Consider the following 24,854-nt stretch of genomic DNA (forward strand, 5'->3'; position numbering starts at 1 on the left):
TAAAGGTATTCGAGGATGACAGTGATTGGTCGAGAATGCTCGTCGAGGATATCTGAGACGACTGGTCGAGGATACTCGGCCGAGGATAGCGACGGGAATGCCCGTCGAGGATATCGAAGTGCGGCGAGAATGCTCGTCTTTAAGAGGAGCGATCGAGAATGCTCGGTCTGTGGACGGGTCGGATAGTCGGACGGATCTGCCTTGTGCGTTCTCACTGCCGGCTTATATATCCGAACGCGCGGCTGAGCAAGCCAATCCGCGCGCTCGGTCGGCTGGGCCGGAGTGGGAGCGTTACGGAACGCCACGCGATCGGCGCGCGTGTCGCCGCGTGGTCGCACGGTGAAGTTCGGTCGTGCGCGCACGTGGTCCCTGGCTACTGTTCGGTGTTGTCGTTCGGTGGACGGAACGGAGGCGCACGGACGGTGGAGGGGCGTATCGTTACATCACCCTTCCCCGTTTAAGTGGCGAACTTAGGCCACTACGCCGGGCCGGGAATTCCCGCACGTAGTGGCAACGCCCGGTGCGATCGAAACGCAACGTGTAGCGGCGTGTCGCCAACCGCACTTTATACACTCGCGACACTCTCGCGGCGTCGTACGGCACGTGTATCACGAGGTCATCACTGACGCGCACCGGCACTGATGGAAGAGTCCCTCGTGTGGAGGAGGCAGCTGGAGGCTCTTCTGGTCGAGTCGCGCTTCCTGGTGAGGTAGTTGCGGCGGTGCTGGCAGGTTTGGCCGGTGCCTCATGCTGGCCTGGTGTCGCAGTGGTGATGGTGACAGCGGAGGCGGGGGGTTGGGCCGTGTTGACCGGCCGTGAAGCCGTCTCTTCCGCGGCTTCGACGGAGAGCATCGGTGTGTCGGCCGATGATACGCCAGCTATGATGGTGTCGGCTGGTTTGACCCCCTGCGATCGGCGCGGCTCAGGTGTTGGAGTGCTCTCTTCATCCAGGTCGGAGAGTGCGTCCCCGAAGATCGCCAGCAAACTCTCCCTGGTACTCGCGCGGGCGGCCTGGTGTCCTGTCGGCCTCGGTGCGTGCGGCGGGCCTTTGGGCGTCGTTGGCCGCTGAGATGGAGTGCGGTGGGTCGTGGTAGTTGTCGGTGCGGCCGGAGCGCTGGTGGGCGGTGGAGGGTTCACTGGGGCTCTCGCCGTCTTCTCCGTCGGTCGTTGGTCGTCGCGGCGCATGCCTGGCAACAGTGGTTCGGCCATGAGCGCCGCGAGCTTCCTAGCGTTGGTGGCGGATGACCGCTGCACGCGTACCCCTATTACCGGGGCGTCCCTTCTGGGCGCTGGTGCGGCCCGGACGAAGCATTGGCGGGGTCCGGTCTTCCTGGCCTCCTCGATAAGTGCGCGGGAGGTGCACGGTGGTATGCGCACGTGGATGCCCCGAGTTCTCCGTGGTCCGGTCGTCAACAGCTTCCCGCCCGGGAGGCTGGTCTTGCGGTCTGACCCGGCAGCAGGTAGCGGCACGGCTGTTGACGTCGTCGGGAAGAGGTCTGAGCGTTGAGGTGCCGTGGTCATAACCTGGGACCACAACGCCTCGAACTCCTCGTCGTTGGCTGGCTCGGTGAGCAGTGCGTCCAGTTGCTCCATTTTTCAGGAATCACTTTCTACGGTTTCCGGGTCGGTTGGTCTGCCTTATATACCTCTCCGGGTCTGGGAGAGGGTGCTCCTTCCCTCGGGATGGCATGGCTCCTGGACGTGATTTTCACGTGTTCAATTCCTGGCAGAGTCATCGGCATCGGATTCTGCTGTTTCATGGTTGCCGTGGGTCTCGTCTGCTCGGTCGTCATCTGCCCGGTTGTCGTCTGCACGGTCGTCGTCTGCTCGGTCGTCGTCTGCTCGGTCGTCGTCTGCTCGGTCGTCGTCTGCTCGGTCGTCGTCTGCTCCGGTGTGATCGTTTTGTTCGTCTTCATCATACTCGGCATCGGTTTGTTCGGCAGCGGCTTCTCGTGTGCCAGGCTTAAGTTCTTGCACGTGGATTCGACGGTGCCATTTGCCCTACGGGTCTCGGATGTCCACGATCACGAGGGAGTGTATTTTGCGGACTTCGAACGGTCCGGCATATTTAGGGGCTAACTTTGCATTAAACCCCTGGCCCTTATTGGATAGCGGATGTTCTCGCTTCCATACGGTGTCCCCTAATACCGGTTTCCATGCTCGCCTTCGTAGATTGTAGTGCCGTTCTTGCCGGTTGAAGGCACGTGCAGGTTGGTACGCACGACCTCGTAAGCCTCCTCTAGTCGTCGTTGATTGGCGGTTGGTGCTGTTGCCGGTACTGGCCGTTGATCGCGGAGCCCGGTCGGTTCCTCTAATTCGCGCCCGTGGTTAAATAGGTGGGCGAGTATCCGGTGGCGTCGTGCGGAGCCGTATTGTAGGCGAACTGCAGTGCGCCTAGTTGTTGGTCCCATAGTCGGTGGTTGTTCCCCACGAACTGTGCTACCATCGTCTTAATCGTCCGGTTGGTCCGTTCAACGGGGTTACAGTGGGGTGCGTAGGCTGGCGTGGTACGGTGTTCTATCCCTAGCTCCTGTAGGGCTTTCATTGGTCGCCCTATGAACGGCCTACCGTTGTCCGAGATGACCTGCCGGGGACATCCGTGCCGGTAGACGATGCGGTCGGTGACGTGTTGCGCAATGGTCGCCGCGGTTGCTTGCCGGAGTGGGCTTAGTTCGACCCACTTCGTAAAGCGGTCTTGCATCACTAGTAGCCACGTATGGCCACTAGCGGACCGCGGAAGGGGTCCCACCAAGTCTATCGTGACTTGCGCCCACGGCGCGTCGACATGGGACGTGTGTAATAGTCCGGCTGGCCGTGTCTGCGCGTGTTTGTGCCGCAGACAGCTCCGACAGTTTCGGACGTACCGGGCGATGTCGGCGAACATCCCCGGCCAATAGATAACGCCGCGCGGCTCGGGCAATAGTTTTTGCGATTCCCAGGTGCCCGGCGGTGGGGGCATCGTGCACCTGGGTCAGGATGGTCGGTCGTTCCGGTCGTGGGATGCACCGCTTCCACTGAGACTCGGCCGGCTCGTCTTTGAAATCGGTCGAGTGAAGGATATGACGGTAGAGTCGGCCCCCCCGAATTTCGTAGTCGGGGAAGTTTTCCGGGCGCCCACGCACGTGGCGGAACTGCTGGCGGTACCAGGTACACGCGGGCAGTGTTCGGTTGCAACACACGGAGGGCAGACGGGAAAGCGCATCGGCCACGCGGTTGAGCTTCCCGGCTCGGTACCGTACGTCAAAGGAGTATTGTTGGAGCTCGAGTGCCCCACGCCCGAGTCGCCCGGTGGGAGAATCCATGCGACGTAGTCATTGGAGAGCCTGGTGATCGGTGATGACCGTGAATTCGTATCCCTCCAAGTAGCACCGCAGATGTCGTGTTCCCCACACTACGGCCAGGCACTCGAGCTCGGTGGTGCTATAACTTTTCTCGGCTCCGTTCAGTGAACGGCTGGCGTAGGCAATGACGCGTTCGCCGTCTTCGAAGTACTGCGACAGGACGGCGCCTAGCCCGTGCTGGCTGGCGTCTGTCTGCAGCAGGAATCGTCGCGAGAAATCCGGACACGCGAGGGTGGGTGCGGTGGTTAGCGCCTCTTTCAAACTTTGGAAGGCGCGCTCCTTCTCCGGACCCCAACGCCACCGAGCGTTTTTCCTCGTCAGTTGGGTAAGGGCTGCCGCAATGGCGGCGAAGTTCGGTGTAAACCGTCGATACCACGAGGCCAGCCCCACAAACTGGCGGATCTGGTGGATGTTAGTGGGAGTTGGCCACTCGGTGACGGCCCGGACCTTGTCCGGATCGGTGCGGATACCTCGTCGGTCCACGATGTGCCCGAGGTACTTTAGTTCGGTGCGGCAAAAGTGGCATTTTTCTGGGTTTAATTTTAGGCGCGCCTCGCGCAGGCGACGGAACACCTCCTCTAGGTGTTTTAGGTGGTCGGCAAAGGTCGGACTGGCAATGATAATGTCGTCCAAATACACAAATACGTGCGGCTCGAGTTCGGGCCCTAAAATCCGGTCAAGAAGTCGTTGGAAGGTGGCCGGGGCCGAGTGCAAGCCGAACGGCATTACCGTAAATTGCATCAGGCCGCGACCCGGTACGGTGAAGGCCGTGATAGGACGGCTCTCCGGCGTTAGTGGGATTTGCCAGTACCCCTTTTCTAAATCGAGAGTCGAGAGGTACTTGGCTCCTCGCAACTTGTCCAGCGTGGGTGTGATATGCGGCAAGGGGTAGGCGTTCCGCTCGGTCACCTCGTTGACCTTCCTGAAGTCTATGCAGAAGCGGTGCTGGCCGTCCTTCTTTCTGACGATGACCACCGGGGAGCTCCACGCGCTGTTGGAAGGCTCGATCACTCCGGCGGCCTCCATTGTACGGACGTCCTCGTCGATGATCCGCTGCATTGCGGGGTTACGTGACCGGTACCTTTGTTTGATGGGGTGTTCGGTCTTCACACGGATATGGTGCACGGCCTGGTCGGTGGGTCCCTGAACGTGCTCGAACTTAGCGAGCTCGGTGGCCAAAAACGCCTGTAGTTCTCGCTCCTCCTGCGGTGTGCGTTCGGTCATCCCGGCGGTGACCCCATGCGTGGGTCGAGGCTCTCGGCGTCGTCGGGCTTGAGGTGGCGGCGGTGGTGGGATGGTATGACCAAGCTCGGACCACAAATCCGTCCCAATCAGCAGGTCGCTCTCCAGGGACGGGAGGAGCTGGAACGTGTGCTCCAGCTTCCGCCCGGCGACGTGCAGCGGGAGACGGACTCGCCCCGGCGTGGTAGCGGTGGTCCCGTCGGCCAGGTGGATGGTCTCGTTCTGGACCTCCGACCAGATGCGCAAGGTCTTGGCGTGTTCGGCGACCCGGCGGTTAATCATTGAGATCTCGGCCCCGGTGTCCAGCAGGGCCGAGAATCGGCGCGGTCCGACGCGCACCGTGATGTGCGGTCGCGGCTGGTATTTTATCCGGATCCGGGCCGAGGGGCGGACGCGTCCTCGGCCGGTGGCGCGTTTCCCGCTCGGGGATGGCACTCCCTAGTCAGGACTCCATCCTTGCCGCACTGCGAGCAGAACTTTCGGGCCGGTCGCTTCTCCCCGCGACACCCGCCAAAACCGCGACCGCCGTGTTCGGGGTCCCGGGTCAAGGTACTTGACAGGGTGTCGCGCGTCCAACCTGCCTGCGACGATCCCCGTCGCGAAACCGCGATACCGTGCGGGAATCCGATCCGCCCAAAGCGATCGCGTCTCACCGGCCAGAACCGCGAACGGTACCGTAAGCCACGCCTACCGCGTCGCCGGAGCACGACACGCAGACCGCGGGGACCGCATCCCCCCGGAATCGCGCCTATACGCTCCCGTGCGGGCTAACGCCGAGACGCGCCTACCTCACCGTATTGTATGTATATATGTAAATAGCGCAACCGTGTAAATAGTAGATAAGAAATATAATTGTATAAGCTGCATTTGAACTCAAAACTCGCGTCGACTTTATTCAAAGCCGTTCCGCCGACCTTCCTTTCTCCCGCGTCGAACCATTTCCGCGGCCTCGCGCCGGGAATCCGACGAGCAGATCCGCGCGCGGAAAGTCGGTAAATTACATACATAATTACACAGTTAACATAAATTAATAATAAAAAATTTCACTTTTGCCCAATATTTTTTCCATTTTCACATGTGACTTATAAAAACGGTTTTTTACATTGGTAAAGTTTAATGACAAATCTGCGAGTATTGCTCACTACAAAAAATCGCTTAAACTATATATGTATGTATGTGTGACAATAAAATAAAATATTGCAAATACAATAAAAATAGAATGCAATTTTTGAAAAGCATATCCCTATGTCGACTACCAGTCAATTAGAAGTCAACTTTTAATCAATTTTATGTCGGCTGTAATTATTCTGAATTTTTATTGAATATATTGACATCCCAGCTAAAACACAAAATGTTGAAGTTGTAACGGTACGCGGTTTCGGTCGGTTCGGAGCGGTGCGGGAACTTCGGGATCGGACCGGATAAGGCTCGTCGGTTGGTCAGGTGTCCGTAATGATTATACCCAGTGTTTTAAGTAGCAAAAGATAGAGTACGATTTATTGCTGAACAAAAGAAAAAGAAAAAGCGTTGACAAGATGCATGAGATAACAAAGATAAGGAGATCGCAAAGAGATAATGATAGCGATAATAATATAGAGATCGCAAAGAGATAATGATAGAGATAATAATATAGAGATCGCAAAGAGATAACAATATAGCTGGTATTTGGATTACCAGTTGCGCGGCGAAGTGCCTGTAAAGGTCTTTTTACGCGGTTTACATCTAAAGGCAAGAACTATCTATTTACAAGTTTCGGCTAGACTAGTGAGTTATGCGGACTGCTTGCCCGTACGGTCGGGGAGTCGCGGGGCGCGGCGGGATTGGCAAACGCGGTCGTGTAAGCGTGTGCGCAAATGCGGGTCGTTGCCGGCGCGGTCGCCGCCGCGATTCGCCCGAGCGCGCCCCGTGCAAGTGGGGCGCTCGATCGACAGGTTGCTTGTGCCCTGCCGATGAATGGGTTACGAAATTTGTCGGTTCGACAGTAAAGGTATTCGAGCACGACGGTGATTGGTCGAGAATGCTCGGCCGGTGATGATGACGAGAATGCTCATCGAGGATCTCGGACGTGATTGGTCGAGAATGCTCGGCCGGTGATGATGACGAGAATGCTCGTCGAGGATCTCGGACGTGATTGGTCGAGAATGCTCGGCCGGTGATGATGACGAGAATGCTGGTCGAGGATACTTGGCCGAGGATAGCGACGGGAATGCCCGTCGAGGATATCGGAGTTCGACGAGAATGCTCGTCTTTAAGGAGCGATCGAGAATGCTCGATCTTGTGGACGGGTCGGATAGTCGGACGGATCTGCCTTGTGCGTTCTCACTGCCGGCTTATATATCCGAACGCGCGGCTGAGCAAGCCAATCCGCGCGCTCGGTCGGCTGAGTCGGAGTGGGAGCGTTACGGAACGCCACGCGATCGGCGCGCGTGTCGCCGCGTGGTCGCACGGTGAAGTTCGGTCGTGCGCGCACGTGGTCCCTGGCTACGTTCGGTGTTGTCGTTCGGTGGACGGAACGGAGGCGCACGGACGGTGGAGGGGCGTATCGTTACAAATTTATCAAATCGTAAACTAATAAAAAAATAATTATTTTACTATTTGGTAACGTTTACATTGTGTTTTAGTTGAGATGCCAATATATTCAATGAAAATTCAATAATAATTATAATCGATGTAAAATTGACTAAAAGCTGACTTCAAGTCAACTATTAAAGTCGGCAATTAAAGTTGACTGACAGTCGGCAAGAAATAGTCGACTAAAAGTCGACTACACTGGTTGTCTAAAAACCGGCAATTATCGGGACAGTCGATTATTAGTCGACTGTAAGCCGGCAATTAGTCAAAACTTACAGTCGACTGTAAGCTTTTTCTGCCGGCTTATAGTCGACTAACAGTCGACTCGATGTTGCTTGGGAAAAACCATCTCATTACGGTGTATTCTTTAATAGAAGCGTAAAACGCGAGTGACCCCACGTTGGGAGTAAAAAATTGGCTAGTGAAGGTTAATATTAATTATTTAATACAATTAAGTTACATATAGAAATAAACATTACGGAACAATACATTTAATCGGATAAGTTTTCTATCCACTATTTTTATAGAAATGGATAAGAATAAAGGTAAACAGAAAACCGGATAAGAAAGTATAGATTTAATCCTATCCATTCTTATCCACCTTGTTAAACATTGAGATAGATTTTCTATCCATTATTTGTATAGAAATGGATAAGAATAAAGGTGGATAGAAAACCGGACACAAAATTATAGGTTTAATCCTTTACATTCTTATCCACTTTTTTAAGCAGGGCATGGTTATTAATATGCTTTTTATTTCTTAGTACAATAATGGATTCTAAGATTAATAACAAATGTTATTATGCCAAAGTTAAATATCACAATGATGATATAGAAGATATTTCAGTGCAGAAAATTAAAACTAAACAAGGTAAACAGTTCTGTCTCAAAAACTCTAAAGACTTCAACCCCAATGCTTTGTATTTAATAAAAACTACACTGAATGACATAGAAAGTAAAGAACAGAGATATTATGCCTGGATTGGCAAATTAGCAGGTAAGACATATAAAGTTATTTTTTTTAAACAAATGCAATGATAAATATTCTATAATATTTATGAGTTTATATATTGATTCAATATTATGTCCTTGTTCTTTAGAAAATATTGAAGAATTAAACAATAAAAAAATTAGTTGGCTTGCATGGCCGTCAAATGTATCTGATGAACCACTCAATACTTCCCAAGATGAAACAGAGAAGCAAGTGATAGCACCTTCCTCAATTTTATTTCAGCGAGAAAAAGCGGTAAAAAAAACTTTGATCATTTGAGTACTGTTGGCTATCAATAATAACATCTAAAAATCATTATATTGTAACAAAATTTTTTTATATATTTTTTTTAATTTAAAAAAATTATGATTTTCTAATGTTTTAAAGCAGGAACTGCTTTAAACTTAATTTAGTTAAATATATTAATTTATCCAACACTGTTATAAAACGTTTATTAAATATTATTGATACATTTGAAGTAATCACATCCCAAACAAAATTTTCAATATTTACATTTCTTAATCTTAAAACGATCTAATTGTTAAGAAAATCTTTTTATATCTTTGAATATTTTTAAAACTACAGAATCATACTTTAAAAAAAAAATGATAGTATAGTCAGTAGTATAGTCAGTAGTATAGTCAGTTCACCGTTCCGTATGTTCCCTCAATTTCAGAAAGATTCATAAATATTTTTAGAAATTCGAATTCAAAAACCGCTTTTTATAGTTTAAATAAATTGAGTAGATTCATTAAGGTTCAAAAAGATACTCTTCCAATTTCTTCCTGTAAGGACGTTGTTTACAAGATCTCATGTCGTGATTGCGATGCGTCTTATGTCGGACAAACTGGCAGACAAGTTAAAACCCGCATTTCAGAACACCGTAACCATATTCGCAGAAACGTCTCTTCTCAGTCCGTTATCACTGACCACAGGATTGAGTGCGGTCATGATTTCGACTGGGATGGCGTTAAGGTTCTCGATCATGAGAAATTTTATCATAAGCGACTGATTTCTGAAATTTTATACATTAAACAACAATGTAACGGGCTCAATTTACAATCTGACACGGATTTCTTACACCACGCATATTTATCTATTGTCGACAGTTTATAGCTTGTTTTGCTATCTATTTATCCTCATCTGTATGTTTGTTTATTTCTCCGGATATCTGTTCGTACCGGCAGCACCAGTTCCCTTCTCATTTCAAGTTTGACCGTTGTACAGACAAGACGTTCTCGATTTGTCTCAATTTCAATTACTTATTTATTTACGCCTTTTGACATGTGGTTATTTGCGCTGACAAAATTCTTTTGTACATGGACAACTACTGACGTTGAGGTGAGTTTTTATTTTACAATTAATTTAAACTAGTACTCATTATAACTTTCCTGCCATAGTCCGAATCATGTTCCGATTTTCGAGCCTAACAACTCGTATAAGCGTTACATCTTCCGGATGAGGAAGCCCTTCACCTCAACCTCAGCTGCGCCTTCGAATTGTTACTGAAGATGGCTCGAAGAATGAGCCGAAACGTTTAATAATAAATTATGTATATCTGAAATCTTTACAGATTATTTACTTTTGCGCACCGTTTACCGCGCTTGACTCGTATTCGCCGCCTTTGTTACTATTATTAATTATAATAATGTTTTAAATCATTTACTTACACATATTTTACTAGTTACTGGTAACAACGGGTATTTATATTGATGAGTTGAAGACCGTTTCTCGTTCGTACACTATTCCCGAATTTATATAGATAATATTATTCAGCATGCCGACAGAAAATATTTGATATCCTTTGTAACTTTTTTGATTATTAATTTTTAATTTTGAGAAGACCTGCAATAAAATAGTGCAATTTAGTAATGTACAAAAAATAAAAAACAGTAAACAAAACTTACATTATCTACTCCAGTGCTCGGAGTTAGTTGCTCATTTCGAGCCGATTCTTGAAGCGACGCCCACTGTCCCCCCACTGCCGCTCGCCGCTCGACTGTCGAGTCGTCGATCACGCGGCAGGCGCTCTGCATCAGGAGCGTCTCTGAGTAAAAAATACGCTAGTAGCATACCATTCGAAAAATTTGTTGTAAAAACTTATCTTAATTCTAATTATCGTATATTATTATCATTTATATTTTTACAAAAAATATATATGTAAATAATAGAAATTTTTATTTATAAAAATTATGTAAAAAGGAAAATTTTTTATGACAAATTACTCAAATAGTACGCTACCAGCGTATTTTTCACTCAGAGACGCTCCTGATGCAGAGCGCCAGCCGCGTGATCGTCGGCTCGATCGTCAAGCGGCAAACGGTAGTGGGGGAATAGTGGGCCACTCTTCAGGAATCGGCTCGAAATGAGCAACTAACTCCGAGCACTGATCTACTCCTTCAGGTTTCAATATGGCTATGTCTAATTCTTTGTTTTTAGTCAGAACATTTGCCAAGTAGTGGTTTTGATGTTTGTCGCATTGGAGAGATTTATTCGGATTGTGCATCAACACCTATGTAAAGAAAAAAGATGTAAAAATACTATTTAATAAAATAAAAGCTAGAAAGAAAAAAGAAAATTCACGTTTACTTTAATTTCCATGGCGTCCTCCATCACGTTTGTATTGTACGATCCACTATTTTTTCAAAAGATCCGGATCCCTTAGAACGCTGATAGCAAAATTTATTTGATTGCCGGTCAATGATAATTTTGTCTCTATAAACAGAAAAAAGACAATAGTTGCATTCTATTTAAACAAATAACAAAAAAGTTATTCCGCATTTGTGAAAATCAGTAAAAAAAAATTATAATTATATATATACAGGGTGTCAGGTAACGATCGCCCGTGGTTTCGTGGATTGATAGATCAAGTAAAACTGAGCAGAAAAGTCCTTTACCATTTTTTAATATTTGCCATAGTTAACGAGAAAAAAATTAATAAAGTCTGCGAATAAGCGCGTATTACCGCGCGCAAGGACCGCCCGCGGGTCGCCGAAACGTAGGCAGCCGCGGCTGTAGGCGCTGTGCGGTGAGGAGGGAAAAGCAGCAGTAGCGGCGGCCTGCGAGCGGCGCGGCAAGGAGGGAGAAGTAGCAATGGGTACTCGTGAGCGGCGAGCGGTGCTAGATCGTTGCTCTGAGCCGCTCGTTCCCTCGTTTTCTTATGAAAATGAAATTTTTTAATACAATATCTAAATATGGAAATGTATCTTTTTTCATTACAAATGTGTGTATACACATATACATGCATGAACAACGCGTGACAGAAACGCGCGATTTAAAAAGTAATTTTTTGCGCTGTGGTAAGAAAATGATAAAGTGCTATCATTTCCACACCACCTTGCGGTAGATAGCATGGTGCGTATTTTTTTAAGTGGTATCCCCAGTAGGCCTAATCCACTTTCTTGCATTTTTAATGCAAGAATTGTTCGAAGTGCTGTCCTCGTTCTCGTACGCAAAGTTCAGCCCTTCGAGTAATATTGCGCGTTGCGCGATGTGCCATTTCCGGCGTGATGGTACGGAAAGCTGCGAGAATCTCTTCTCGCATCTCAGCTTCCGTACCATCACGCCTGTGCTCGACTAAATCTTTGATGTAACCCCAAACGAAATAGTCGAGCGTTAAGATCTGGCGACCGCGCCGGCCAAATAATTGGGCCATTTCGACCCATCCATCTGTCCGGATAGCGCTCGTTTAAAATAGTGCGTGCTTGCCGCGAAAAATGCGCAGGAGCCCCGTCGTGCTGATAAATGATTTCCGCCCGTTCGCGAAGGGGAACATCTTCCAAAAGAGCTGGTAACACATTTTCTAAAAAATGTGCGTAAATCAGCTCAGTTAAGCGAAATGGGAGAAAATAAGGACCAATCTGAAAATTGTTGTAACAGTGTGATTTTTAAAAACTGAGTCTCTGTGTGTGTGTGTGTGAGAGAGAGAGAGAGAGAGAGAGAGAGAGAGAGAGAGAGAGAGAGAGAGCATTTCTTAATTGATATACTTACGATTCGGTTCGCTATTACTCCTGCCCATACGTTTATGGACCACCGATACTGGAAGGCTCCTTGCCGAACGGCGTGCGGATTTTCATCTGCCCATAATACTCGATTACGGGAGTTGAACACGCCGTTCGGTGTGAAGGTTGCTTCGTCCGTCCACAGGATGCGGTCGGGGAAAAGGTCATTTCGCCGACACTGCGCGAGCAATCCTATATTCATTTAGCCAGCAGTTAATATTTCTTATAACTAGCGCAAACACTTTATGAAAGTAATAAGAATACCTTCACAAAAGTAAATGCGCTGCTCTGCATCTCGCGCAAAAATTTGTTGCACCCGCTGATAGTGGTACGGGTGCAATCCGTTGCGGCGTAGAGTACGGTGCACCATGTCTCGTGGTAAACCCAGCGCACGAGCAGCACGACGCACGCTGTTCCGGGGATCCTCCTCGAACGCTTGTAGGATCCTCTCTTCGTCTTGTACGCGAACTTGCATTTCTCGACCACCGTCTTGCTGAGAATGCAACACCGATCCTCTTTCCCGGCAACGTTGAATGCATCGCAAAATAATGTGAGGGTCGGGATGTCGTTCTCGGTTGGGAAATCGTTCAGAGTACATGCGAGCAGCAAGGTTTGCGTCTCTTCCTGCTTCACCATAAATTATTACCATTTCGGTATATTCCGCAGCACTATATTCTGCCATTTGATCGCAAATAACGATACACAGCGATGATACACGACGGAAGCACCTCGAGATACGCAAAGACACGCAAAACACGATGAAGTCTATAAAATAACAAATGACATTCGAAAACAATGCTCATATCGCTCCCTGTTAATCTCCCGTCTAAGTGCGGCGACGCCAGTGTTCTTTTTGAATTTTCTTGTTTTATACACTTCAACGTGTTTTGCATGTCTTTGCGTGTCTTGAGGTGCTTCCGTCGTGTATCATCGTTATTTATTGCGATCAAATGGCGGAATACAATGCTGAGGAATGAATCGAAATGGTGATAATTTATGGTGAAGCAAGAAGAGATGTAAATCTTGGTGTTGCATTCTCGGCAAGACTGTGGTCGACAAATGCAAGTTTGCATTTGTTTACAAGACGAGAAGAGGATCCTTCGAGCGTTCGTGAAAAACCAGCGGGGAATCAGCGTGCGTCATGCGCTCGGTCTATCACGGGACGTGGTGCACCGTACTTTACGCCGGAACGGATTGCATACAATTTTTGCGCGAGTGCAACAAATTTTTGCGCGAGATGCAGGGCAACGCATTTATTTTTGCGAAATTATGTTTATTATCTTCATGAAGTGTTCTCGATATTGTTAAGAAATACTAATTGCCGGCGAAATAAACACAGGACTGCTTGCGCAGTGTCGGCGGAACAGCTCTTTTCTCCGAAGTATATCTTATTAAAAAATGGTCTCTCTCTCTCTCTCTCTCTCTCTCTCTCTCTCTCTCTCTTACGGATTCAGTTTATAAAAATTACTGTTATGATAATTTTCAGATTGGTCCCTATTTTCTCCTACTTCGAGTAACTGGCGATATTTACGCACATTTTTTGCAAAATGTGTTGCCCGCCCTTCTCGAGGAGTTAAAATGCAAGAAAGTGGATTAGGCCTACTGGGGATACCACTTAAAAAAAACGCACCATGCTATCTACCGCAAGGTGGTGTGGAAATGATAGCACTTTATCATTTTCTTACCACAGCGCAAAAAATTACTTTTTAAATCGCGCGTTTCTGTCACGCGTTGTTCATGCATGTATGTGTGTATACACACATTTCTAATGAAAAAAGATACATTTCCATATTTAGATATTGTATTAAAAAATTTCATTTTCATAAGAAAACGAGGGAACGAGCAGCTCAGAGCAACGATCTAGCACCGCTCGCCGCTCACGAGTACCCATTGCTACTTCTCCCTCCTTGCCGCGCCGCTCGCAGGCCGCCGCTACTGCTGCTTTTCCCTCCTCACCGCACAGCGCCGCGCCTACAGCCGCGGCTGCCTACGTCTCGGCGACCGGCGGGCGGTCCTTGCGCGCGGTGATACGCGCTTATTCGCAGACTTTATTAATTTTTTTCTCGTTAACTATGGCAAATATTAAAAAATGGTAAAGGACTTTTCTGCTCAATTTTACTTGATCTATCAATCCACGAAACCACGGGCGGTGGTTACCTGACACCCTGTATATATATACATATATAATTTTATATATATAATTTTATATATATATATATATATATATATATATATATATATATAATATATATATATACACTATATATATGCACATATATACAGAGTGGAAAAGTACCGGAACAGCAAAATATCTTGAAAACTAAGCATTTTAGAAAAAAATGTTTCAGAAAAAAGTTGTAGGATTTCAAAAAATCCATTTACTAATATTATCAGTTTGACCTTGAATGGCGTCACCAATAGCAGATCAAAATCACGTTAATTTTTTTAAATGGAACACTATTTTTAATTCCAAAATCTAATAGCTACTGTCAAGACCTTTCCAAAACCCTACAAGAAAATTTATTTTCGTTGAGTACTTTCCGAATTGTGAGGCTTGAAAGCTACAGTGTACTGTAACTTTCAAGAGTCATAACTCGGAAAGTACTTAATAAAAAATAACTTTTGATTGAAATTTATAGGGTTACAATGGTATCACACAAGCTACACATAACACCAAAAACACCCATTTTGCCATCCCTGGGGGGCGAGGAAAAGGGGGGGGGGTAGAAAAAATGTTAAATGCAATGTGGGTTCGTGTGAGGGTTTGTTTGAAAGGGTTTTACAAGACGAGAACAACGCGATGTTGCCGAGGTCTCTACAATTTTTTTTTTTGTAGAATTATGATCATTTAAACATTAAGATTTCGCAGCAGCGTAGAGTCCACGTGGGACGTGACGTGAGAAAGACTGTCCGGATTTTCCTTTGCGGACACGTGTGAATAAAAGTGCATGTAGGAAGGCATGTGCGATGTGCGTGCTTGTGCAGTGATTAACGACTCCAAACCCCCTCTGCTGTGTGTGTGTGTACGTGTGTGCAAATGTGTTTTTGGGAGAAACAAGGACAAACAAATGTTCAATAAATTAACTCGAGAAGCAAAAATGGAATAGAACTTGAGTACGATCTAAGATTGAAATCAAACTGTCTCGTACTTGCAATGCGTATCGAGAGTAGGTCGCGGTTTGCGTAATTCAAGGAGCGGCATCCACCCTCTGATGATCCGTACTCGCTTAATTGGTCAACCGATAAATCAAGGCATGAATTATTCCCAAAATCTTAGCAATACCGTTTATCGATAGCGCACAAGCTCTCAGTTCTTCTTTTCCAGTTTCTTAGTTGAAGTTTGGATCACGAATATGGTATTATTCGTTTATTTTAATGCCCCCACATTGTGAAATTGATTTCACACGACTCCACATTGCATTTAAGATTTTTTTGCCTCCCCCCCCCCTCCCTCCTTTCCCTCACCCCCCAAGGATGGCAAAATGGGTGTTTTTGGTGTTATGTGTAAATTGTATGATACCATTGTAACTCTATAAATTTCAGTCAGAAGTTATTTTTCATTAAGTACTTTCCGAGTTACGACGCTTGAAAGTTACAGTACACTGTAGCTTTCAAGTCTCACAATTTGGAGAATACTCAACGAAAATAAACTTTCTTGTAGGGTTTTGGAAAGGTCGAGGACGACGCCTAGGGACTGTTGCCTTGAGTCGCGGATTAGAAGCGAGTCGCGTTCTCGAGCTACACCGTGAGCGAACGACGAAGACTTGTGACAGATGCGTAAAAACACCATCACATTGCATATAAAATGCACACGCAATGTATATGCAATATACATAGATGTATACATATACTATACATATCCTAATATTTTGTGGGAATTATCTTATCTTGGTTTTGTATGCGCAATATCGCAACATCTAGTATTCCATCTATTTTAATTACTTTAACTTTAAACGTCGTGTCTTGTAGGTGGACCTATGTAAAAAAAAAGATGTAAAAATATTATTATTTAACAAAATAAAATGGAAAGAAAAATGGTTTCGAAAGAAAAATGAAATTTACATTTACCTTAAGAAATGTTTTGTTTTTAACATGTTTATTAGTGACTATGAGTCCTATATCACTAATAATAAAACCAGATCCTTGAGAAACGTCGTAATTTGCCATTCCTTTCTTTATAAGTTTTTTCCTGTAAACAGAAAAAAATAAACTTTAGTTTTAAACAAAAAGAAGAGAAAGAGATTGATTTTTTTATATAATACTTATTAAATATTATAACATGCAATGTATATACATTGCATATATTTCAGTGGATATTGCTGCATCATAACAATAATTGCATATATAGTAATAATAACAATAGTTGCAAAAATAAAATCTCAATTTGTTTTTGATTTCTTACATGGATTTTCTGTCTTTGCCAAAAGTATATTTATTGGGAGTCGGATATGAATGTATTCTCGTTTAGGAGTCGTGAACTCCGGTATTTTTTGTTAAAAATTATCTCCAGTGAGTCCAATGATATGCAAATTCTTTTAAAGTCTTTATTTAAATTTATTTTTAGTAAAAAGTTACAGAAAATACATTTGGAAGTTTTTAATAAATTGATTATTATGCTTAGTTTAAACGGTTAATATTCCCTAATACATAATTAAAAACATTGCATTTTCAAATAGCAAACATTTATATATCTGTATTATATACGTGTTTTGATGTAATAGTAATTTTTATATTATTTATTATAGGTCCACAGAGAAAAAAAAAGAAAACAGAACACATTTTGGAAGAATTGTTAATCTTGTTAAAATGGTTGCAGAAAGAGAAGAAAGAAAAGAAGAAGCAAAAAGAAGAAGCGCGAAGAAAGCAGACTTGATCGAGAAAGAAGACACCAAGGGCAACTACAAGTTCAGACATCACTAGTGTCTATTCTACAAAAGTTTTTAGAGAAAAAGCAGTTTTCTTTTTACGTTTTTAGTTTTATTTTTTTCATTATTTTTTTTGACAGAGTTATTTTTATTTTTGTTTTATTTTTTGTTAATATTCTGTCATATTTTTTATTTTGTGATACCAGAGTTTGCACATGAGTCGTAATAATATATACAATTATACTACACATACACGCCCACACATACACTGACAATCACTTTCACAGTAACACAACACAGTAACACAACACAGTAACACACGCACATAGTCACTCATGCATTCACACATCACACCCTAGCACATAACTCTCACCCACGGAAACAAAACAACACTCACGTACCAACATCTAAGTTTTAAGCTATATCTAAGTTTTAAACATTAAGTTTTAAGTTCTATGACTGAAAATAACAGAAACAAACTGAGACTTTATTTTTGCAACTATTATTATAATTAATTAATGCGCAAGTACAAATACTTACATTTTGCTTCAAAGTATAAAGTGGGTAATGTTAAAAATCAGTAGATGATATAGGCAAGTTCTGGATCACTTAGGGGTGGGGGAAAGTGTGTGACGTCACGGGGGAAGTGTGTGATGTCACGGGGGGGTGTCCCTCTCTTTAATTAATTTAATTGATATCAAGCAATTAATTAAAATAATTTTTATATCAAGGTATTAATTAAAATAATAATTTTTATATCAGACTTTTAATTAAAATAATTTTTATATTATTTTTATATCAATTTATTAAAAATTTTAAATATGAAAATAAAATAACAATTGTTGGAGAAATCCCCACCACCGTTACCATAAGTTCCCCAAATAGTTCTCTCTCTCTCTCTCTCTCTCTCTCTCTCTCTTTCTCCTCACAATAACGTTTTTTCCCGAATAATTGTTATTTGCTAAATTAATTTTTAATAAATTAATATAAATTTTTATTATGTTTATATTAGGTTAATATTAACCTATTATCAATTTAATATAAATTCTATATTAATTTATTAAAAATTAATTTGCAAATAACAATTATTTGCAAATGAACGTATTGCCTTTCTCTTTTTCTCTGTTTCCCTCCCTCCTGTGCGCTCTTGCTCGCACACGTTAAGGCTATTGTACGTGGTTTTCTTTCTCTTGCCCATACACATTGTTCTCGCTTGAATATGGTGTGACTAATGCTTATATCTTTTAAAGGAATTATGGGTAAGAGTAGATAGGAAAAGATAATATTGAAGACATCGTTTTAAAATTTCATTTTTCTTATTTATTTGTCATGTAATGCATCATGTACAATAGTATCTAAAACGTAAGCTAACATTTTACAATCTAAAAGCGAGGTTTTATCATATTTGTCTTGCAAGAGTTTTGCTGCATCACATTTATTATTAACATAATTTTGACGTAAAAGGGATACAAAATGTTTATATTTTTCGCTCACTGTGTATGTATATTGATATAAAGAAAAATATATATGCTAAAAAAATGTGCGTAGTATATTTTTATTTATTGGAGAAAGACTACCCACATCATAAGTACTGCTCTCACTGCCTAGTAAATTTGCGTGGTGAATTTGAAGGTGCCTGTGCTGTTCGTAAACACCGGATTCGCAAAGTTGCAGACATCCGCAAGAGATATTGTAATAAATGTGCCACCCCGTTGTATCAAATGATGCCGCGTAATTTGTGTTACATTTGTACAAATTGAACTATTTAAAAATTATATATTCATCAATGTTTATTTTTTTTGTGTGTGTTTTTTTCTCCGATTTATTCAAGAAAATGGAGCATCTCGAACAGATGGAACTTCGATTATTGGAACAGTGTCGTGAAATTACTACTTGGTGCAGTGTTTCGCGTGGCTGCAACGATGTGAAGAGTGCATCGAGCAGCTCGAAGAACTTAGTCGCGCTTAGAGTCCCTAAAACAGAGTTTGGCCAACAGGCCCCTAAAAATGGCGGATTTGGCGGCTAAAATATAAATGCTCTCTGTATAGAGTGCATGTTTCTCTCATGCTCCAGTATATGAATGTGACAGATGTGACTACGTGATTTTTCATTTTTTCTGTTAATAGAAATGTAAGTAAGTAACGTGAAGCAATTGACTTTTTGAATATATAATTTGAAAACTTATTTGAATAATTACATCAGTCTTGAAAAGTTAAAAAGAATTACACAAATGTTTTTTAACCTCACAATAATCTGGTTATGAAATGAATTGTTATGGAAACAATAAAACTATATATTTTTATAGATTATAGAATGCCTTATTGCTGCGTAAAGAATTGTTTCAATTCTTGGAAAAAGGGTTACTCACTGCATTATATCCCAAAAGATCCAGAAAGAAGACAACAATGGATTGAAAACATTGCTCGACCTGATTTAGATGAATCAAAAAATCATTTTGTGTGTAAAGTAAGTTTTATTTTTCTGTTATTTATTATATTTTAACATTGCAATTATATTATTTATATTTAATAGGTACATTTTTTGCCCGAAATGTGGGAAAAACCACGTATTGATGGTAAAAAGAAGTTAAAACATAATGCAGTCCCAACGATTCATATATGGAATAAAGATGAAATAGTTCCTGCTTTATCAAATGTAAGTGAAATGTAGTAGGTTTAATAAAATGTATATATGTATATGGTTTGAGATATTATTTATATTATTAGATTTAAAGTTAATAGAGAATTGTTTACATATTTTAGACTGAAAATACCGTTACATTAAAGGAGAACAATGAAGTAGACAATGCAAAACACTTGTCCATTAATAATTTGACAAAGGAAGACGCATTCAAAGAGGACAAGGAACCAGAACGTATAAATGTTCAATCAGATGAGCCAATAAATATACCATTGTCCAACAAATGGAAATAAATACGGCTATAAATGTTCAATTAGATGAGCCAATAAATAAGCCAATAAATACATCAGTGTCAATTCAAGAAATGGAAATAAAGCTTCTGAAGACAAATATAAAATTGAGCAAATGATTAAAATCTGAAATAAGACTGAAGAAACAAGTAAAAAAACTGATGTATGAAAATAAAAAGGTAGTAAAAAAGAATAATAATTTAAAAGTTAAATACAAAAATATATTTAACAATGATCAAATTGAAGCTCTTTGTAAATATAAATGCGCAAGATAGTCCACTGCTAGTATCGAAAAAGCTCTCCGCTTGAAATTATCATGTGGTAGTAGTAGCTATAAAGTATTACAGAAGAAGAATATTCCTTTACCATCAGAATGCACACTTTGAAGAAAAATGGAGACTATAGACTTTGAACCTGGTATTTGTAACAAAGCATTTGACATTTTACGTGAACAAGTATTACGCTTCACCGATGATCGAGACAAAGATTGTATGCTTGCCATTAATGAGATGAGCATTATCACTGGACAACAAATTGACACAGCAACAGATTCACATATTGGTTTGTCGACTCTACCGGATAAATCAGGTAAAAACAATGAAAAATTATGAAAGTAATTTTGAAAGTAAAGTTAGTAAAGAGTAAAGTAACAAAGTAATTTTAAAAATAAAGAAAATTATGAAAGTAATTATTATGCTATGTGTACTAATTTAAAATTTAATTTATATACGAAAATTCATCCGCTCTTATTTGCCTCGTTATTTGTTGTTTGTATTTAATACCGAAAGTTTTGCAGAATATTTATACTTAGAAAGTAATTTTGTAATAAACTGTTAAAATTGGTACATTTAAAATAGGCATACACACACACACACACACACACACACACACACACACACACACACACACACACACACACACACACACACACGTCGTATTAAAGAAGCTACTCATTGTTTAGTTTTTATGATTGGAGAAATTTTTACACGATGGAAAATGATTGTGGATTATTACTTTACACCTGATAGTCTTGATGGTGCTTTATTAAAACCCATTATACAGGAGATTATTGAAAAAGTAGAATCTATAGGTCTATACATTTATAGCATAACTTCTGACATGGGTCCTGTAAACTTAAAAATGTGGAAAACATTTGGTGCCATTGGCAGCAATAAATATTCTAAACTCGTAAATTGTATACCTCATCCTGTTGATAGCAATCGAAAACTGTTTTTTATTGCTGACGCACCACATTTATTAAAAAACTTAAAATTTGCTTTATTGAATAATAAAGTAATTGAATTGCCTAAAGCATGTGTTGATTTGTATAACTTATCATCTGCTGTTGTCGAATGCGCACACTTAAATGAATTAGTGGATATTCAAGAAAATTTGCACTTCAAATTAATTCTTAAAATTAAAAAAAAAGATATTGTTTGCGCCATATTTAATAAAATGAAAGTTAATAAAGCAACAAATGTATGGAGTAGAGATGTTAGTAGTGCAATGAAGTTTTACGCTCGAGAAACTAATAAAAAAGAATTTAATACGACAGCAATATTTATAGAAAAAATTTCTAAATGGTACACATTAATAACTGCAAGAACGGCACAACTTGCGTTAGGCAAAGTGGGTGATGAAAAGAAAGAAAAAAAATTTAATGGCAGTATTACATTTTTAGAATTTATAATAAACTTGTTTAGAGAAATAAAAATTGGTTATCAGTCAAAATTTAAGCCAGTACAAAATGGTATTATAACTACTACAAATTCCATTATTCAATTGACAAAATATCTAATACATGAACGAGGATATCAATACATACTAGTCGGTCGATTTACGCAGGATTATTTAGAAAATGTTTTTTCTTCTATAAGAGCAAAACAACCAATTCCAAACGCATTACAATGTAAACAGAATCTTAAACTCCTTGTAATATCAAAATATGTGAAATCACTACATACTTCAAATTATGATGAAGATAGTGGAGAAATAATTAGTGATATTTTAAATAAATCTGAAAAAGTTAAACAAGTTGAGCAATGTTCAACTTCTATTATAGAGCCGAACAACAATGTTTATATTAACAACATTGAATTAAATATATTGTACAATATAGCTGGCTATATTATTACAAGCATTTGTAAATGCGCGAAAAGATGATCTGATTGTATAGGATCTGCTGGATCCAAAATGTATTATCCCAATAGAAAGTACACAAACTTTGTTCTCTTACGATGTTTTCGTACGAAAACACTTTTTTTGTAAACGAAGAAACGTTTAATTATTTCTTAAACATGGAAATAATTATTCGTACTTATTTAAAATCTTTAAAAAATACCAAATGTAATTTTTTAAATTTTTATTTCGATAAAATGACAAGCGTAAATTGTGACACCATAAAAAATTGTCATAATTTAGCACTAAAAATAAAGAAACGCTTCATATTATACAGAATGCGTATATCTTGTACAAGAGCAAAAGCAATGAATAAAACATATAACAGTAAAACTATGGCGATGCATACCATAATTCAGTAAAATAGTTTATTATTATATCTAAATGTTAGGTTTAGTATACATATTTTATATATTTTATTATGTACAATTTTTATATTTTATTACAATAAAAACTTTTACTTTTAAATTTACCAATTTTTGAATTTTATACATTTTCCCTCTTTACTTTGATTCGTTGCGCCATTTTTAGGGGCTTACGAAGCTGAACCAATGAAAAAAAGTCTACGGGATGGCCAGACTCTGTTTTAGAGACTCTAGTCGCGCTAAGCGTCTTCGGCTCACCGTTGGACATAGACAATCTGTGGTAGCGAGAATCGCGCGACTTGCGGGTGAAAAGACTCTGTTAGAGAGACTTTTCGTGCACGTTGGTGGTGATTACGCGGGCACTAGCGATAACGCGGAAAGACTCGTTTAGCCAGAAATTGATACCGCGTGTTCTGACCGGTGCGGTAATTAATTCTAAATATATTGAACCGCGCCAGTTTCTTGAAGATGCGCGGGAAATTGTGATCGAGCAAGTGGGGGATGCTATACAAGAACATAATAGTGTAAAAGTGAACACTGTGTTCAACGGTGAGTATACAAACATTCGTGGTGAACGTGACAATAAAAATGTTACCACCAAAAGTTATGATCTTTATCGCACTTCAAATCTGCACGAGTGGTACGAGCAGCGCGTCATCGAAGTCACGTTAGCGATGCTCGATGAGTTCCAGGAACGTGATAGCGGATGAAAATTGTTGCAAACCTTAAATTTGACGTGAACATAAACAAGCATAATCCCATGCACGCGGGGTGTGACATCGCATTACCACGTGAAATAATGCTGAAGCGAGCAGTAATCAACATAAAATCAAAGGACAATGCGTGTTTCGCGTGGTCAGCGTGTTTGCGAGGTGGCTGCTCTGCATCCAATCGAACGTCATACGGACCGAACATCTTCTTATCCACCCTTGAAAAAAAAGTTGATAAACTTGTTTCAATAAACTGATTACTGATTAGTAACTGATTATATTTCGTCATTTAACTGATAAAATAATAATATTTTCACTTCAGCCACCTGTGCAACAAGGAGCGCAAGCTATTTATTGTCTACGCGGATTTGGAGTGCGTTCTGCGCAAGATGGAACCAGCGAGGGAGGCGTCGTATCAGCATCACGAGGTATTCAGTGTAGCTTACTATGTGAAATGCTCGTACGACGACGCGTTATCTGGATACTGTTCTCGTCGCGGTAATGATTGCGTTGCATTGTTCGTTAATGAATTAAAAGACTTGGCACATAATGTAAAAGCCCAAATATCCGCTCATGTGCCCATGGAAACACTGCCGAGACAACAGAACGAGGCGTACCGTAGCGCGACACGTTGTCATATTTGTGAGAAACCGTTCGCGTCGGATGACACGCGGGTGCGCGATCACTGCCATCTCACCGGTCGGTACCGTGGTCCTGCCCATTCAAACTGTAATCTAAATTATAAAAATTCATATTTCATTCTGATAGTGTTTCATAATTTATCAGACTATGATTCACATTTTATTATTAAAGAAATTGCTACCGCGTCCAAAGACAGGATCGATTTGTTGCCAATAAATAAAGAAAAATACATCTCATTCACTAAACACGTTGAAGATACGGCTGAAAAAAAAAATTGAGTTCTCAAAAACATTGCATACAATTGCGGTTTATAGATTCATACAAATTTCTCGCTTCTAGTCTTGATAAATTGGCATCGTTTTTAAATATTGATAAATTAAAAATTTTACGTTCGGAATTTTCCTCACTGTCAAAAGAGGAATTTAAATTGTTAGCGCGCAAAGGCATCTTTTCCTATGAATATGTGGATCATGTGGACAAGCTGCAGGACACGCGTCTACCACCGCGCAAATCGTTTCACAGTCCTCTGATCGGTGAAACAGTATCGGAGAACGATTACACGCCGCGAATGTTTGGCAGCGGTTCTCCATTCAAACGCTCGGAGATTATAGTGATCTATACTTGAAAACCGACTGTTGTTGACTGATATCTTTGAGAACTTTTGCGACAGTTGCATTACTAGTTACGGACTCGATCCCGCACATTATTACACATTGCCCAGTTATACGTGGGATGCAATGTTGAAATATACGCGAATAAAATTCGAGCTGCTGACGGACATTGATATGATATTGTTTATCGAACGCGGAATACGCGGCGGTCTAAGTCAATGTTCCAATAGATATGCACAGGCCAATAACAAGTACATGTGTTCATACGACCCGTCGAAAGCGTCGTCATATTTAATGTACTACGACGTTAATAATTTGTCTGGTTGGGCAATGTGTCAACCATTGCCCTACGGCAAATTTCGATGGGTCAAAGACGCCGAGAACTTTGACATAAGCGCGATCGCTCC

General features: G+C 41.8%; 1 long non-coding RNA gene across 1 annotated transcript; it reads left to right on the forward strand.

Annotated features, from left to right (window-relative positions):
- Nucleotides 1-9,312: 9,312 nt before the first annotated feature.
- LOC120357838 lies at nt 9,313-9,709 on the forward strand. The gene is made up of 2 exons (XR_005574843.1): nt 9,313-9,486; nt 9,546-9,709. It is a non-coding gene; the product is annotated as an uncharacterized LOC120357838 (long non-coding RNA).
- The last annotated feature ends 15,145 nt before the right edge of the window (nt 9,710-24,854 follow it).

This window comes from Solenopsis invicta, chromosome 5, assembly GCF_016802725.1.
Source record: "Solenopsis invicta isolate M01_SB chromosome 5, UNIL_Sinv_3.0, whole genome shotgun sequence".
Classification (NCBI taxonomy): Eukaryota; Metazoa; Arthropoda; class Insecta; order Hymenoptera; family Formicidae; genus Solenopsis; species Solenopsis invicta.